This window comes from Psammomys obesus, unplaced genomic scaffold, assembly GCF_907164565.1.
Source record: "Psammomys obesus unplaced genomic scaffold, mPsaObe1.curated_primary_1811, whole genome shotgun sequence".
NCBI lineage: Eukaryota > Metazoa > Chordata > Mammalia > Rodentia > Muridae > Psammomys > Psammomys obesus.
Window position 1 is genome coordinate 3,809,535 of NW_026590701.1, and position 16,167 is coordinate 3,825,701.

At 40.5% G+C, this 16,167-nt stretch overlaps 1 pseudogene; it reads right to left on the reverse strand.

The window, feature by feature from the left end:
* Nucleotides 1–348: 348 nt before the first annotated feature.
* LOC129677913 (developmental pluripotency-associated protein 4-like) overlaps nt 349–16,167 on the reverse strand; it is an 18,511-nt pseudogene continuing 2,692 nt past the window's right edge.

Genomic DNA, 16,167 nt, shown 5'->3' on the forward strand with positions numbered 1-16,167 from the left:
TTACAGCTGGCTGCTGACCTGTCTATGACTGCTGTGTTGCTGACAGGAGATGTCATTTCCTGCCCCAGGACCTGCTTGCAGCAAAACAAGCAGGATGCTTTCTTATCTTCATGCAAGAGCAGAAGGCTACTGCCAGTGTTCGAGAGCAGAGCACAGGTGGACCTGTGTTTTCGTGGCCTCACTGACTCTTTTTCAAAGCTGCTTATACTTAACCAACTATGTCCCATAATTTCTGAGTGAGATGGGCTCCTTCAAAGGCAGGGATGGGCTTCAGGGTCGGCAGCACTTCTGTGGGCTGTAGTTCTCTGGGTGATGCCAGTAGCTAGCCCAAACCTAAGAGATCCTCCTTTACCCTTGGAGGCTCTTAGTTAAGACCTTGTGAACACACTTGGGGCATAGCATATTGTCCCCCTGGTATGGAGGTGGAAATGTACAGGCTGGAAGCAGGAAGAGTGCAATCACTTCCTATTTCTTATCAGAAACCCAGGCTTGTCCGGCATGGAAATGCAGCCGAACCCAACCACGTGGTTCCGAAGAAAAGCTTCTCCCATGAACCACCCAGCACATTTCCCCATGGGTCTCTGGTGTGGCAGGGGTCAGCACTGCCTCGACCCTCCAGCGTTGGCTGCATATCTGGCCCAAGACGTCCACACTGCCTCAGAGGCAGTCATAGTGACAACAGTAGTACTGACTTCCTCACAGAAAACAGGAGGGAAAGTCAGGGCAGGTACCTGTTCCTCTGGCACAGGGGCCACTTCAAGGGGAAATGTCACCTGAGAACACAGCTCTCCCGCCTCCTCTGTCTTCATTTTTTTTCCCAGATGTCTTCATCGTGGCCTCTTTTGGTGAGTCAGGAACATTCTTCAATTAGGGCATTTACTCTGGGAAAGCCCCTGCAAGGAGCCATTTATAAGCCTCTAATTTCTGGCCTTTGAAGCTCAGCTTCATCTCTTGGCACCACGTTCACAGAACATCTCGGTGGATCAGGTTCACTGCTGGCAGATGTTCTGGAAAAGGAGGAATCGGTGCCTTCCTCTGAGTGGTTAAGAAGTTATACGAAGAGTAAATGAAGTGCAGCAGCACAGAAGAGCGAGGAAGACATAGAATGCCAGATTTCTAGTCAGTGGAGCACATCTTTCGCAAAGACTCCAGAAATGGGGAAAATAAATAACAAAAAAACAAAAAACAAACAAACAAACAAACAAACAAAAAAGGCAGTGAAAGATAATGGTTGTAAACCAAAGAAGAAAGCACAAGATACTGAGACTCCAGGTCGCACTCGTAGGAAGGTACCGACTTCTTTGTTTTTAAAAGCTTGTGTAAACGTGCCACAGTTTCTTTATCTATTCTTCAGCTGAGGGACATCAAGGTTATTTCCAGATTCTGGATGTTACTAATGAAGCTGCTATGAACATGGTTAAGCAAGCGTCCCTGTTCTATGGCAGAGTGTCTTTTGGGTATATACCCAGGAGAAGTATAGCTGGGTCTTGAGCCAAAGTTATTCCCAAAATTCTAAGGAAGTACCAGATTGATTTCCAAAGTGGTTGTACATGTTTACACTCCCACCAGCAATGGAGATGTGTTCTCCTTTCTCCACATCCTCTCCAATATGTGCTGTCACTTGAAATTTTGATCTTAGCTTTTGTGACTGGTGTGAGATGGAACCTCAAAGTCGTTTTGATTTGCATTTCCCTGATGACTAAGGACTTTGAACATTTCTTTAAGTGCTTCTTGGACTTTTGAAAATGTTCTGTTAAGAATTCTCTGTTTAGCTCTGTACTCCATTTTGTATTTGGATTATTTGGTTTGTTGATATTTAATTTCTTGAGTTCTTTAAATATTTTGGATATTAGCCCTCTGTAGGGTTGGTGAAGGTCTTTTTCCAAATTGTAGGCTGCAATTTTGTTCTATTGACAGTGTCTTTTTTTTTTTCTCACAGAAGCTTTTCAGTTTCATGAGGTCCCATTTATTAATTGTTGATCATGGTGCCTGAGCTATTAGTGTTCTGTTCAGGAAGTTGTCTCCTGTGCCAATGAGTTAAAGGCTGTCCCCACTTTCTCTTCTATTATGTTTAGTGTATCCGGTTTTATGTTGAAGTCTTTAATGCTCTTGGACTTGAGTTTTGTGTAGGGTGATAAATATGGGTCTATTTGTGTTCTCCTATGTGTAGACATCCAGTTAGACCAGCATCATTTGTTGAAGACGCTGTCTTTTTTCCATTTTATGCTTTTGGCACCTTTGTCAAAAATCAAGTGACAATGGGTACACGGGTTTATTACCGGATATTTAATTTGATTTTTTAATCAACCAGTCTATTTCTATGCTGGTACCATGCAATGTTTATTACTATTGGTCTATAGTATACTTTGAAGTCAGGGATAGAGATACCTCCAGAAGATCTTTTATTGTATAGGATTGTTTTAGCTATTCTGTTTTTGTTTGTTTGCTTGTTTTTCCATATAAGGTTTACAATTGTTCTTTCAAGGTCTGTAACTAATTATGTTGCTATTTTCATGGGGATTGCATGGATTCTGTAGATTGCTTTTGGTAAGATGGACATATTTACTATGTTAATCCTACTGATCCATGAGCATGGAACATCTTTTCATCTTCTGATTTCTTCTTCAATTTCTTTCTTCAGAGAATTGAAGGTTTTTTCATACAAGTCTTTCACTTGCTTAGTTAGAGTTATAGCAACATACCTTATATTACTTGTGGCTTTTGTGAAGGTTGTAGTTTCCCTAATTTCTATCTCATCCCTTTTGTCATTTGTGTACTGATTTCTTTTTTGATTAATCTGTGTCCAGCCAGTTTGCTGAAGCTATTTATCAGCTTTAGGAGTGCTCTGGTAAAATTTTTGGAGGTCACTTACATACACTATCATATCATATACAAATAGCAATAATTGAGTTCTTCCTTTCCAACTTGTACGCCCTTCATCTCCTTTAGTTGTCTAGCTAGAACTTCAAATACTTGTCGAAAAGCTATGGAGAGAGTGGGCAGCCTTGTCTTGTCCCTGACTTTAGTGGAATTTTTTTAGTTCCTTTTAATTTAATTTGAGGTTGGCAATCAGCTTGCAGTATTAAGCATTGATTATATTTAGATATGAGCCTTCTATCCTTGATCTCTGCATGACTTTCATCATAAAGTGGTGCTGGATCAGTCAAAAGCTTTTTATGTATCTAAGGAGATGATCATGTGATTTTCTTTCTTTGAGTTTGTCTATATGGTGGATGACATTGATGGATTTTCATATGTTGAACCATCCCTGCATCCTTGGGATGAAGCCAACTTGATCATGGTTGGTGATGTACTTGCTGTGTTCTTAAATTCAGTTTGCGAGCGTTTTATTGAGTATTTTTGCATTGATGTTGATGAGTGAAGTTGGTCTGAAATTCTTTTTTTTTTTTTTTTTTTTTTTTTTTTTTTGCTTCCTGTAGTTTAGGTATCAGGGTGACTATGGTTTCACAAAATAAATCTGGCAATGTTCTTTCAGTTTCTATTTTGTGGAATCAGGGATGGAGATACCTCAGAAGATTTTTATTGTAGAGGATTATTTTAGCAATTCTGGGTTTCTTGTTATTCCATATGAAGCTGAGAATTTCTCTTTCAAGGTCTTTAAAGAATGAAGAAAAAGGGGAAAACAGGCTAGAACTCATTGGCACAGGAGACAACTTCCTAAACAGAACACCAACAGCACAGGCTCTAAGAGCAACAATCAATAAATGGGACCTCATGAAGCTGAAAAGCTTCTGTAAAACAAAGGACACCGTCATCAAAACAAAATGAATGCCTAGAGATTGGGTAAGAATCTTCACCAAACCTTTATCTAACAGAGGACTAATATCCAGTATATACAAAGAATTAAGAAGCTGAAAAGCAACAAACCAAGTAATCCAATTGAAAAATGGGGAACATAGCTAAACAGAATTCTCAATAGAGGAATATCAAATGGCAGAGAAACACTTAAGAAATGCTCAACCTCATTAGCCATTAGGGAAATGCAAATCAAAATGACCCTGAGATTTCACCTTACACCCATCAGAATGGCTAAGATGAAAAACTCAAGGGACAACACATGCTGGAGAGGTTGTGGAGAAAGGGGAACCCTCCTCCACTGCTGGTGGGAATGTAAACTGGTACAACCACTTTGGAAGCAATCTGGCGCTTTCTCAGATAATCAGGAATAGTGCTTCCTCAAGACCCAGCTATACCACTGCTAGGTAATACCCAAAATTTGCTCAAGTACACAACAAGGACATTTGTTCAACCATGTTTGGAACAGCTTTATTTGTAATAGTCAGAACCTGGAAACAAACCAGATGTCTATCAACGGAAATGGGTACAGAAATTGTGGTATTTTTGCACAATGGAATACTACTCAGCAATCAAAAAGGAGGAAATCATGAAATTTGCAGGCAAATGGTGGGATCTAGAAAAGATAATTCTGAATGAAGTATCCCAAAAGGAGAAAGACAAACATGGAATATACTTGCTTATATAGACCTACAAGATATGATAAACATAATGAAATCTATACACCTAAAGAAGATAAACAAGAAAGCAGACATGGGGTAAGATGGTCAATCCTCACTTAGAAAGACAAATGGGATGTGCATTGGACATATGACAGGAGTCTACCGCAGAACACATCTAAAAGACTCTACCTAGCAGTGTTTCAAAGCAGATACTAAGACTCATAACCAAACCTTCGGCAGAAGGGGAGTTAGTATGATGTGGAAAGGATAGGAGCCCCACGAGGACCAAATATATCTAGCACAGGGGTCTTTTCTGAGACTGACATACCACCAAGGATCATGTATGGATATAACCTAGAACCTTCGCTCAGATGAAGTCCATGGTAGCTCAGAAACCAATTGGTTTCCCATAGTAAGGGGAACAGGGTGTATTTCTGACATGAACTCAATGGCAGGCTCTTTGACCTCCCCACCCCCCAAGGGAGGAGCAGTCCTGCTAGGCCACAGAGAGGGACTTTGCAGCCAGTCCTGAAGATACCTGATAAAACAGGGTCAGATGAAAGGGGAGGAGGTCCTCCCCAACGAGTGGACTTGGAAAGGGGTAGGGAGGAGATGAGGGAGGGAGGGTGGGATTGGGAGAGAATAAGGGAGCAGGATATAGCTGGGATACAGAGTTAATAAAATGTAACTAACAATAAAAAATAAAATTAAATTAAAAAAAAAGAATTGTGTTGGTAATTTGATGGGAATTGCAATGAATCTGTAGATTGCTTTTGGTAAAATGGCCATTTTTACTATGTTAATCCTGCCAAGCCATGAGCATGGGAGATCTTTCCATCTTCTCATATCTTCTTCTAATTCTTTCTTCAGAGACTTAACATTTTTTTGTATACAGATCTTTGACTTGCTTGGTTAGGATCACACCAAGCTACTTTATGGCTTTTGTGGCTATTGTGAAGTGTTGTTTTCCTAATTTCATTCTCAGCCCTTTTGTCTTTTGTATAAAAGAGAGCTACTGATGTTTTTGAGTTAATTTTGCATCTAGCCACTTTGCTGTAGGTGTTTATCAGCTGTAGGAGTTCCCTGGTAGAGTTTTTGGGGTCACTCACTTATACTAACATATCATCTGCAAATAGTGATACTTTGACTTCTTCCTCTCCAATTTGTATCCCCTTAATCTCCGTCAACTGTCTTATTTCTCTAGCTAGGACTTCCAGAATTATGTTGAAGAGATATGGAGAGGGTGGGCAGCTTTGCCTTGTCCATGATTTCAGTGGGATTGCTTTAAGTTTCTCTCTTTTTAGTTTGATGTTGGCTATAGGCTTGCTGTATATTGCCTTTACTATGTTTAGGTATATGCCTTGTATCCCTGATCGCTCCAATATTTTAAACATGAATGGATGTTGGATTTTGTCAAATGCTTTTTCAGCATCTAGGGATATTGTCATGTGGTTTTTTTTCTTTCAGTTTGTTTATATGGTGGATCATCATAATGGATTTTCGTATATTGAACCACCCCCGAATACCTGGGATGAAGCCTATTTGGCCATAGTGGATGATATCTTTGAAGTGTTCTTGTATTTGATTTGCAAGTATTTTGTTGAGTATTTTTGCATCAATGTTAATAAGGGAGATTGGCCTGAAATTCTCTTTCTTTGTTGGGTCTTTGTGAGGTTTAGGTACCAAGGTGACTGTGGCTTCATAGAATGAGTTTGGTAGCATTCCTTCTGTTTATATTTTGTGGAATAGTTTGATGAGAACTGAAGTTAGCTCTTCTTTGAAGTTCTGGTAGAATTCTGCACTGAAACCATCTGGTCCTGGCTTTTTTTTAGATGGGAGACTTTCGATGACTGCTTCTATTTCCTTAGGGGCTATAGGACTATCTAATTGATTTACCTCGTCTTGATTCAGCTTTAGTAAGTGGAATCAATCAAGAAAATTATCTATTTTATTTAGATTTTCAAATTTTGTGGCGTATAGACTTTTGAAGTAAGTCCTAATGATTGTTTGGATTTCCTCAGAGACTGTTGTTATGTCCTCCTTTTCATTTCTGATTTTGTTAATTTGGATAATGTCTCTCTGCCTTTTGGTTAGTTTGGCTAAGGGTTTGTCTATTTTGTTGATTTTCTCAAAGAACCAGCTCTTGGTTTCATTGATTCTTTGAATTGTTTTATTTGTTTCTAATTGATTGATTTCAGCCCTGAGTTTGATTATTTCCAGCCATGTACTCCTTTTTGGTGTTTCTGCTTATTTTTTTTCTAGGGCTTTTAGGTGAGCCATTAAGTTGCTTGAATGAGATGTCTTGAATTTCTTCTTGAAGGCACTTAGTGCTATGAACTTTTCTCTTAGCACTGCTTTCATTGTGTTCCATAAGTTTGGGTATGTTTTGCCTTCATTTTCATTGAATTCTAGGAAGATTTTAATTTCTTTCTTTATTTCTTTCTTGACCCAGCTGTCATTTAGTAGTGAGTTGTTCAGTTTCCATGTGTGTGTAGGCTTTTTGCTATTTCTGTAATTGTTGAGGTCCAGCTTTATTCCATGGTGATCAGATAGGATACAGGGATTATTTCAATCTTCTTGTATCTGTTGAGGCTTGCTTTGTGACCAACCATATGGTCTATTTTAGAGAAGGTTCCATGAGTTGCTGAGAAGAAGGTAAATTCGTTTGTTTGGATGTAAAGTTCTGTAGGTGTCTGTTAGTCCATTTGATTCATGACCTCTGTTAGAGACATTGTTTCTTTGTTTATTTTCTGTTTGTTGATCTGTCCTTTGTTGAGAGTGGGGTGTTAAAGTCTCCCACTATTAATGTGTTGGAATCTATGTGTGGTTTAAGTTTTATTAATGTTTCTTTTACAAATGTGGGTGCTCTTGTATTTGGGGCATAGATGTTCAGGATTGTGATGTCTTCCTGGTGGAATTTTCCCTTGATGAGTATGAAGTGTCCTTCCCCATATCTTTTGATTAATTTTGGTTGAAAGTCTATTTTATCAGCTATTAGAATGGCTACTCCTGCTTGATTCTTGGGTCTATTGGCTTGGAAAACTGTCTTCCTGCCCTTTACCCTCAGGTAATGTCTTTGTGACTTAGGTGTATTTCTTGTATGCAACAGATTTTCAAGTCTTGTTTATGCATCCTTTTCATTAGTCTATGTCTTTTTATTGGAGAATTTGTCCAGTGATGTTGAGAGAGATTAATGACAAGTGGCTGTTAGATCCTTTGATTTTGATGTCGGCTGTGGTAGCAAGTTTGTGTGCTTGGTTATTTTTTGTTTTGCTATAGTGAAGTTAATTATTTCCTGTATTTACCTGACAGCAGTTAGTTTTCTTGGGCTGTATTTTCCTTGTAGTGTCTTCTGTAATGCTGATTTGTATTGAAATTTGTTTTTGTCATTAAATATCTTGTTTTCTCCGTCTTTGAGGACTGAGAGTTTTGCTGGGTATAGTAGCCTGGGCCGACATTTGTATTCTCTTAGGGTCTGCATGATGTCCATCCAGGCCCTTCTGGCTTTCATAGTCTCTGTTGAAAAGTCAGGTGTGATTCTGATGGGTTTGCCATTATATGTTACTTGGCCCCTTTCCCTTGCAGCTTTTAGTATTTTTTTCTTTGTTTTGTATACTTACTGTTTTGATTATTACGTGGCAGGAGGATTTTCTTTTCTGGTCTAATTTATTGGGTGTTCTGTAGGCCTCATGTATTCTTATTGGCCTCTCCTTTATGTTGGGGAAATTTTCTTCAATGATTTTGTTGAAAATATTTTCTGGGCCTTGGAGGAAGGAATCTTCTTTTTCCTCTATTCCTATTATTCTTAGGTTTTGTCTTTTCATGTTGTCTTGGATTTCTTGGATGGTCTGTGTCAGGAATTTTTTGGATTTAACATTTTCTTTGACGGATACACCAATTTCTTCCATTGTATCTTCCACACTTGAGATTCTTTCTTCCATCTCTTGTGGTCTTTTGGTTATGTTTACCTCTGTATTTCCTGTTTTCTTCCCTAAGTTCTTTCTCTCCAAAATTTCCTCCATTTGCATTTTCTTTAATTTTTCCAATTCTATCCTCAGATCTTGAGCTGTTTTGTTGATTTCCTTCACCTGTCTGACTGTATTTTCCTGTTTTTCCTTCAATTCCTTCAGCTGTTTGTTTGAACAATCCTCTGTTTCTTTTATTTCTTTCAGTGATTTAAGTATTTCCTCTCTAAAGGCCACAAAGTGTTTGGCTGCAACTTCCTGCATTTCTTTACATATGGCCATAATCTGTTTGATTTTATCTTTCTCTATATTTTTATGGATGACCATAATCTGTTTGTCTTTATCTTTCTCTATTTCTTTACAGCTGGCTATAATCTGTTTGTCTTTATCTTCCTCTAGTTCTTTATGCACATTTTATTTTTTTCCTCTATTATCCTCTTCATAAGCATAGATGTTAGGTCATCTTCTTGAATTTCAGTTGTGCTGGGTGTCTGGGGCTGCTTTCCCCTGTATAACTGGGTTCTGGAGATTGCATTTTGCTCTGTCTTTTGTTGGTTGAGCATTTACACTGGCCTCTACCCATTGGGCTATCTTAGGTGTTGGGTGTTAGTTTCTGGTGGTTCCTAGAACCCTGTGTTAGAGAGAATCCCCTTGGCAGGAAGATGGTTTTTCCTGAAGGAGGCCTACTCAGCTTTATGGGTATGGTCACTGAATGGCGGGTGTTTTTCAGGAATTGCCACAGCTCACCTCACACCTATAGGCCTGAGAGGTAACTGTGGTCCTTGTTAGTCAAGAGGGGTCTCCTCTCACCTGGAGAAGTCCTGGAGATAGCTGCCCTGCTTCTGGGTTTCTTGCTGTAAATTTAGTAGCTGCTGCTGTAACCTGGGTGCCCTGTGGTTTGGTCAGTTTAATTAGGGATAACTGGTTGCCCCTTGGAACATTATCTGGGGGTTGATCTCTGGGATACCAGACTTCTGTAGGTCTGAGGTTGGGGCTCTGTGCCCCAGTACCCAAGCAGTAGTCATGGTAGGTGAGCTCTGCTCTCATGCGTGCAACTCAAGGCTAGAGTCAGGAGCCTGTGGATAGCCAGAAACTTTTCTGGAGCGAGGTGTCCTGAGGTAGAGCCAGATGTTTCCCCCACCATGGGGTTTTCTCCCAACATGAAGGCTCAGTCTGTGGTGGTTGGGGTGGTGCGTAGAGCATGCAGGCACTGGTGGGTGGTGGCTCCAAGCTGGTGACTGGGCAGGAACTTGGGTCCTTTTCCTGGGAACTTTTCCATGTGTGCTGGTGTGGGGGTGTGTCGGCTGAGTGCTCTAAGCTGTCTCCCTCCCTGTGGTGATTCCCCCCCCCCCCAACAGGGACTCTCAGTCTCTGGTGCCCTGAGGTGCATTGTTCTGTCTGTGATGGAGAGTCAGGTGCAGCAGGCCTCTGGGCTGGTGGCATGTGCCCGCCGGTCTGCAGGACCTTTTCCAGGGATATATTGGGTGACCTGAAGTCAGTGCCCATTTGCTTCCTTCCTTGTGGGGTTTCCTCCTAACAAGGAAAGCCAGTCTCTGCTGTTCTGGGGTGCACAGTTCTGTCTGTGATGGAGAGTAGGGCGCACAGCAGGTCTCTGTGCTGTTGGCTGGAGCCCAGCTCAGGGATGGTGACGTCTGCCCGCCTGTCTGCAGGACCTTTTCCAGGGATAGACTGGGTGACCTGAGGTCAGTCCTGTTTCCTTCCTTCCCTGTGGGGTTTTCTCACAACTGGGACTCCCAGTCTCTGGTGCTTTTGTGCCCACCGTTCAGCCTGGGAAGGTGATCAGGACATGCAGGCGTGTGGCTCAGGTCCGGCAACCAAGTGCCTGCACCACCTGGGATCTCTTCCGGGTTCTGGCTGGGTGACCTGAGAGTGGACCTGACTGATTCCCACACCATGGAGTTTCCTCTCACCTGGGAAACGCGATCGCTGTTGTTTTAGGGCCCAGAGTTCAGTCTCCTGGTTTCTGTACTGACACTGCTGTCCTTCTCCTCAGACGCAGTGTCCTCCTGGCGCCGCCATGTTAGATCCCCCTCCACATATAACGTTTTGATTATGATGTGGCGGTGTGATGTCCTTTTCTGCTTCTTTCTACTTGGCATTCTGTAAGCTTCTTGTGTGTTTACAGGCCTCTCTTTCTTTAGGTTTGGGAAGTTTTCTTCTATGATTTTGCTGAAAATATTTTCTGGGACTTGAACCTAAGAATCTTCTTCTATTTCTGTTATTATTAGGTTTGGTATTTTCATCGTGTCCCAGATTTCTTCAATGTTCTGTGTCATGAGCTTTTTAGATTTAACATTTTCTTTGCCTGCTGTCGGTTTCTTCAATTGTATTTTCTATCCCTGAGAGTCTCTTTTCCATCTCTTGTATTCTGTTGGTGATGCTTAGGCCTATAGCTCTTGCCCTCTTCCCTAGGTTTTCCTTCTCCAGAATTGCCTCAGACTGTGTTTTTTTAAAATTGCTTCTAGCTTCATTTTTAAGTCTTGAACAGTTTTATTCATTTCCTTATCCTGTTTGATTGTAGTCCCCTGTATTTCTTTAAGAGATCTGTTTGATTATATTTTCCTGTGCTCATTTAAAGCTTTATTCTCCTCTTTTAAAGCCTCTATCATTTTAATAACCTCAAAGTTAAAATCTTTTTCTTGCACTCTGGGTGTGGGAGTATCTCTAGGGCTTGCCATGGTAGGATAGGACCACTGGCTTCTGGAGGAGCCATATGGCCCTGAGTTTTGTTGTTTGTGTTCTTTAGCTTGCTTCCAACCACAAGGTTGACTCTGGTGCTCACCGGCCCGGTGGATCTTTCACTTGGTTCACTCTATGTGTCCCAGGTGGGGCAGCCAGCTGGAAGCAGGTGGAAAGCCTCTGAGCTGAGAGCTGCTCAGGTGCCCTACAGGCTGGCTTGGGTTGGGGGATGACGGGGCTTCGGCCCTGAGCCTAGCTCTCACTGTGTCTGCTGGGCTCACTGTTCCTTATCCAGGCTGGCCAGGCAATGGGGAGCGAGCAGAAAGGTCTCTGAGCCGAGACCCGCTCCGGTGCCTCACAGGCCTCCTCGGAATGTGGACGATGGGCCTTGGGTCACGCGCCTAGCCTGCTTCTGCTGGCTTCCCAGTATACCAGTCTTATATACTACTTTACATTTGCATATAAATTTATTTTTAGCAGTTGTAGATAACATATTTTTATTTTGGTACACATTTAATCATTGCTAGTATATGGAAATATAATCAACGTTTCTTTATTTTGTGATCTGTGACCCTAATGAATTCACTCATTGGTTCTAGTAACATTTTTGTTCCTGGCTCAGAGGTGGCATTCAGCAAAATGAGATGAAATTGGCCAGGCTCCCCTAGCCCAAGTTCCCTAGCCCAAGTTCCCATGGGAGTTAAAATGCAAGGCTGGCTTCAATAGGTAGACAATATCTCTCTAACATGCGGAGAGGATGGCAACAATGTAGCAAAGAGTGCCTGTGCTTTGGAGGAAGACTGGGTCATTGCCAGCTACTGGTGTCAGCAAAAGAGACAGCGGAGTCTCACATAGGCTGCAAAAGCTGGGCTTGTAGAAACAGCCACCCTCCTCCCTGCCCCACCTTTTTAAATATCGAGGATGAGAACAAACTAGGGAGGAAGTCCCAGCTGCTTATCAAGTCATTCTGTTAAACAAATGTTGGTATTTTCTTTATTTTCTTTCCCCTTCCTGTCTTCTTAGTAGAGGATCTCTCAGATCTATAGCTGAAGCACATAGGTTTGATCCCCAATGTGGTAATACTGCAAGAGGCTAAATGTGGGGACCTGGGGAGTTATTAGGGCACAGAAAACATGCCTTCTGGGGAGTTTCCAGACCCCTGTTTTCTTTCTTCTTTCCTTTGCTTTCAGATACATGAGTATGAAGAGGTTTGCTGTGTTGTGTGATCCTACCATGATCCTACCTCATCTGATGGCCCAAAGTCAAAAGCTGCCCCCTATAAAAAAAAATGTTCTTTTTTTAAAGTTATTTACTTTAAGTATTTTCTTATAGTAACACAAACCTGACAAATACAGTGTGTATGTTTCTTCACTGCACTGAATTTTGACTAATAACAGGAAATACAAAGGAAAGGATTATTTTGCAGAATGCATGCAAAGTCATTTAAGATACATATATATTTATATAAGATATATACACACACACATATACATTTTCAAATAAAAGATACCACATAGTTCTTAATATTTTCTGAGAAATGTTAGACTGTGTATATCCGTCAGGAAAAAATGCATGTTTATTTCAATTTAGTTAAGGAATACACATATTTCTTAACAAAACTATAGTTAAGCAAGTACTCTTTGAGGCAGCAGTGGTGATGAATATGAATATCAAAAGGCTCAGAGTCCTTTGATCTGTGTACAGGCTGCAAATGTTTGGAGCCTTCATCAGGTTATCAACTGTTTAAATGACCCTGTTTTCCGGAACAGAACATTCTTGAGAAAATATTTTTTTTCTGAGCCTTTGGCTGCTGTAGAACAAGATAAACAAGTTTTATTGAAGCAAAAATAGGTAACTTTCACTTCAAGTAGTAAACATGTTATTCAAAAACTAGGTACATTTGTCATGAGAAATGTCTGATTGTTTCCTGAATGTTAACTTTGCAAATGTACTCATATTTCCATTTATCCCCCCCGGAACCCTTCCCTGAAAGACACACATTTCTAAACATGAGTTTTTGTACATATCCAGTGATCTATCACATGCACATGCATACTTATATACACAGAGACACACATATATATAATACACACAGACATATATACATATATACACATTATAGACAGGCACACATACATACAAACACATAAATGTACACTTATACACACAGACACGCATATAGCACACACAGACATATACAACATAGGCACATGCATACACACATATTTTTAATATCTTTCTGTAAAAATGCATACAAGGTCATTTATTAACATCAAACACTTCTCTAATACAGACCAGCTGTATTCAGTTTTTGCCAGACAGAGAAAATGTGAACTAACAGTGATTATTTATTAATGGTTGGATTTCTGAAAGGGGAAAGTTGACCAGTGTGAACACTCTTTTATCTTTTATTTACCTGCACTATAGTTAAGATACCTGACATAAAACCTTGTTGGAGAAACTTCAAGCTGAAAGAGTTTATCTCTCCTTATTTTGAGCTCATGCAATTGACGTGAAATTCAATTCAATTAAAACACACTTTTAATCACTTGTACCTTGTTCCACAACATTCACAAACTCCTCTCAAAGAAAGAAGTTATTGTTGGGAAAATAAGTGTGATTGCCCCAAGTAAAATTAGCTTAGTATCTATCAGTGAAGAGACTTGGAAAACTCTCAGTATAATTTTAGTAAGCAGAAATGAAAGCTCATCAAGTGCCTAGAGGAACAGACCTAACTACACTTCCAGCGTGCCCACCTCTGCTTTCAGTGAACACAGCAAAAGAGAAGGTGGGAGAACGCGACACATACACATAAAACGATTGCTAAATTTCACATTTCAATTTGAAACACCTTGAATTCTTTCTGCGCATACCTTTCTACCCTTCCAGAGGGCCATCTTAAACTTTGTCTTACTCAGCACATACAGATGCAGGATTTGAGTTGTAAGGATGTTTTCTTACTGATTATCCATCTCACCAGAAAAGCTTAAAAGGCCTCTCTGGTGATGGAATGACTGAGGGACTGCGCTGCACATATTTATCAACTGACATTTTCAGTTCTTCTCTTTGAATTGCTCTATGCTTCTGATGATTTGCTGTGGCAAATACTTGAATTTCTCTGAGAGAGGAACATTAAACACAAATAAAGAAGACTGAACCCTCACAAGACAACTACTACCCAAACTGGCTGAATACCTTTGGTGGTTTGCATGAGAAATGTTTCTCATGTTCATGAATTTGAACACTTGGTTCTCAGCCGGTGGCACTGTTTGGAGGTTATGGAATCTTTAGGAGATGGAGTCTTGCTGGAGGACACTAGGGGAAAGCTATGAGGGCTTGTAGCCTGGGCCCAGTTTTTTCTTGCTCTCTTGTGTGTGTAGATAAAAACGAGGTCACTCAGCTTCCTGACCCTGCCTGTTGCTGCTTTCCATGTCTTCCCAGCCATGATGGCCTCTACCTTCCTGGAACCTTAAGCCCAAACAAACCCTTAATTCCCTAAGGTGTTTTTTCAGGGTATTTTGTCACAGCAACAGGATGAAACTGTTATAATATCCAGGTGTGAATGGATTTTTAACCGATATTTTTAAATCTATTTTCTTTTTAATTAACTAATTAATTATTCACTTTATATCCTGAATGCACTCCCTCCCACTCCTCCTCCCTGTCTCACTCTCCCACCCTCTTCCCTCTTTGACTCCTCTCCTCCTCGGAAAAGGGAAGTACCCTCCTTACACCAACCCACCCCTGAACATCCAGTCTCTTCTGCTCAAGCCAGACAAGGCAGCCCAGCTAGGGGAAAGTGATCCAAAAGCAGAAAATAGAGTCCATGTCAGAGACAGCACCTGGTCCACTTGCTAGGTTACCCTAGTTACTTACATGTTGGGGGCCTAGGTTCAACCCATGCCTGCTCTTTGGTTGGTGGTTCAGTCTCTGAAAGCCCCCATCACCCTAGGTTAGTTGACTCTGTTGGTCTTCTCGTGGAGTTCTTGAAAATCTGTTTTCAATAAAAATATTTTTGAGATAATTTGGGAAGTGTGTAAGAAATACTTGTAGGTCCATAAGGATATGTAGAGTTTAAATTACCTTCTTCCCAAGTGTAAATTAAAAACAGTCTCCTTAAAATCTGAATTGGGAAACTGAAAACAAAAAGCAAAACAAAAAAAAAAAAAAGCAGTAGTAAAAATGTTAGGTGACTATATGTAATTTAGAGACTTGAACATGTGTGTCACATAAACATGTCTGTTTCATGTAGGATAGTCTAATTACAGAGCATAGAATCTTTTTTAAACTAGCCAGTCATTACCATTTCATACTGTATGTGCAAATTAAGGAATGTTTTGAATTCTTGAACACATGCAATGATGAACTCAAACAGTAGTGACAGTAAGGGCAGGAATCACTTTTACTAGGTGCAAAGAGTTTTGCGTTATTTATTACAAGAACATATGATTGTAAACAAGATACTGGTCTGACCATTCTCCAAACAAAGGCACAAACTCAGTGTTTAGATCACCTGCGAGCTCTTACAGGAAGAAAGGGCAGCGTCACCTTTGAGCTCAGTCTTACCAAGTAGCAGAGTTCATATCACCTTTCATTCAATTTTGTTATGAATAAAAAATTAAGAACCATGAGTTTTATTATTGTACTTAAAGTGTCAAATTGAGGTTCTACATAACAACTTTCTTTTTTTTAAATTCAGTTTTATTTATATATTCAGTTATTACAATTTATTCACTTTGTATCCCCGCTGCAGGCCCTCGTTTGTCTCCTCCCAGCACCCCCCACCCTTCTTCTTCTCCCCCTAAGCCCTTCTATCTACTTTCTTAATCACTGTTCTCTTTACTAGGAAAAAAACAGCAACCCGGTTAAGCTAGATGAGTATAAGATGAGACTTGTGAGCTTACCTAAATAAAAACAATCCTCATTGCTGATCCCCCCACATTACCACTCCAAATCCTCATTGCCGATCCCCCACAGCACCACTCCAAATCCTCATTGCCGATCCCCCACATCACCACTCCAAA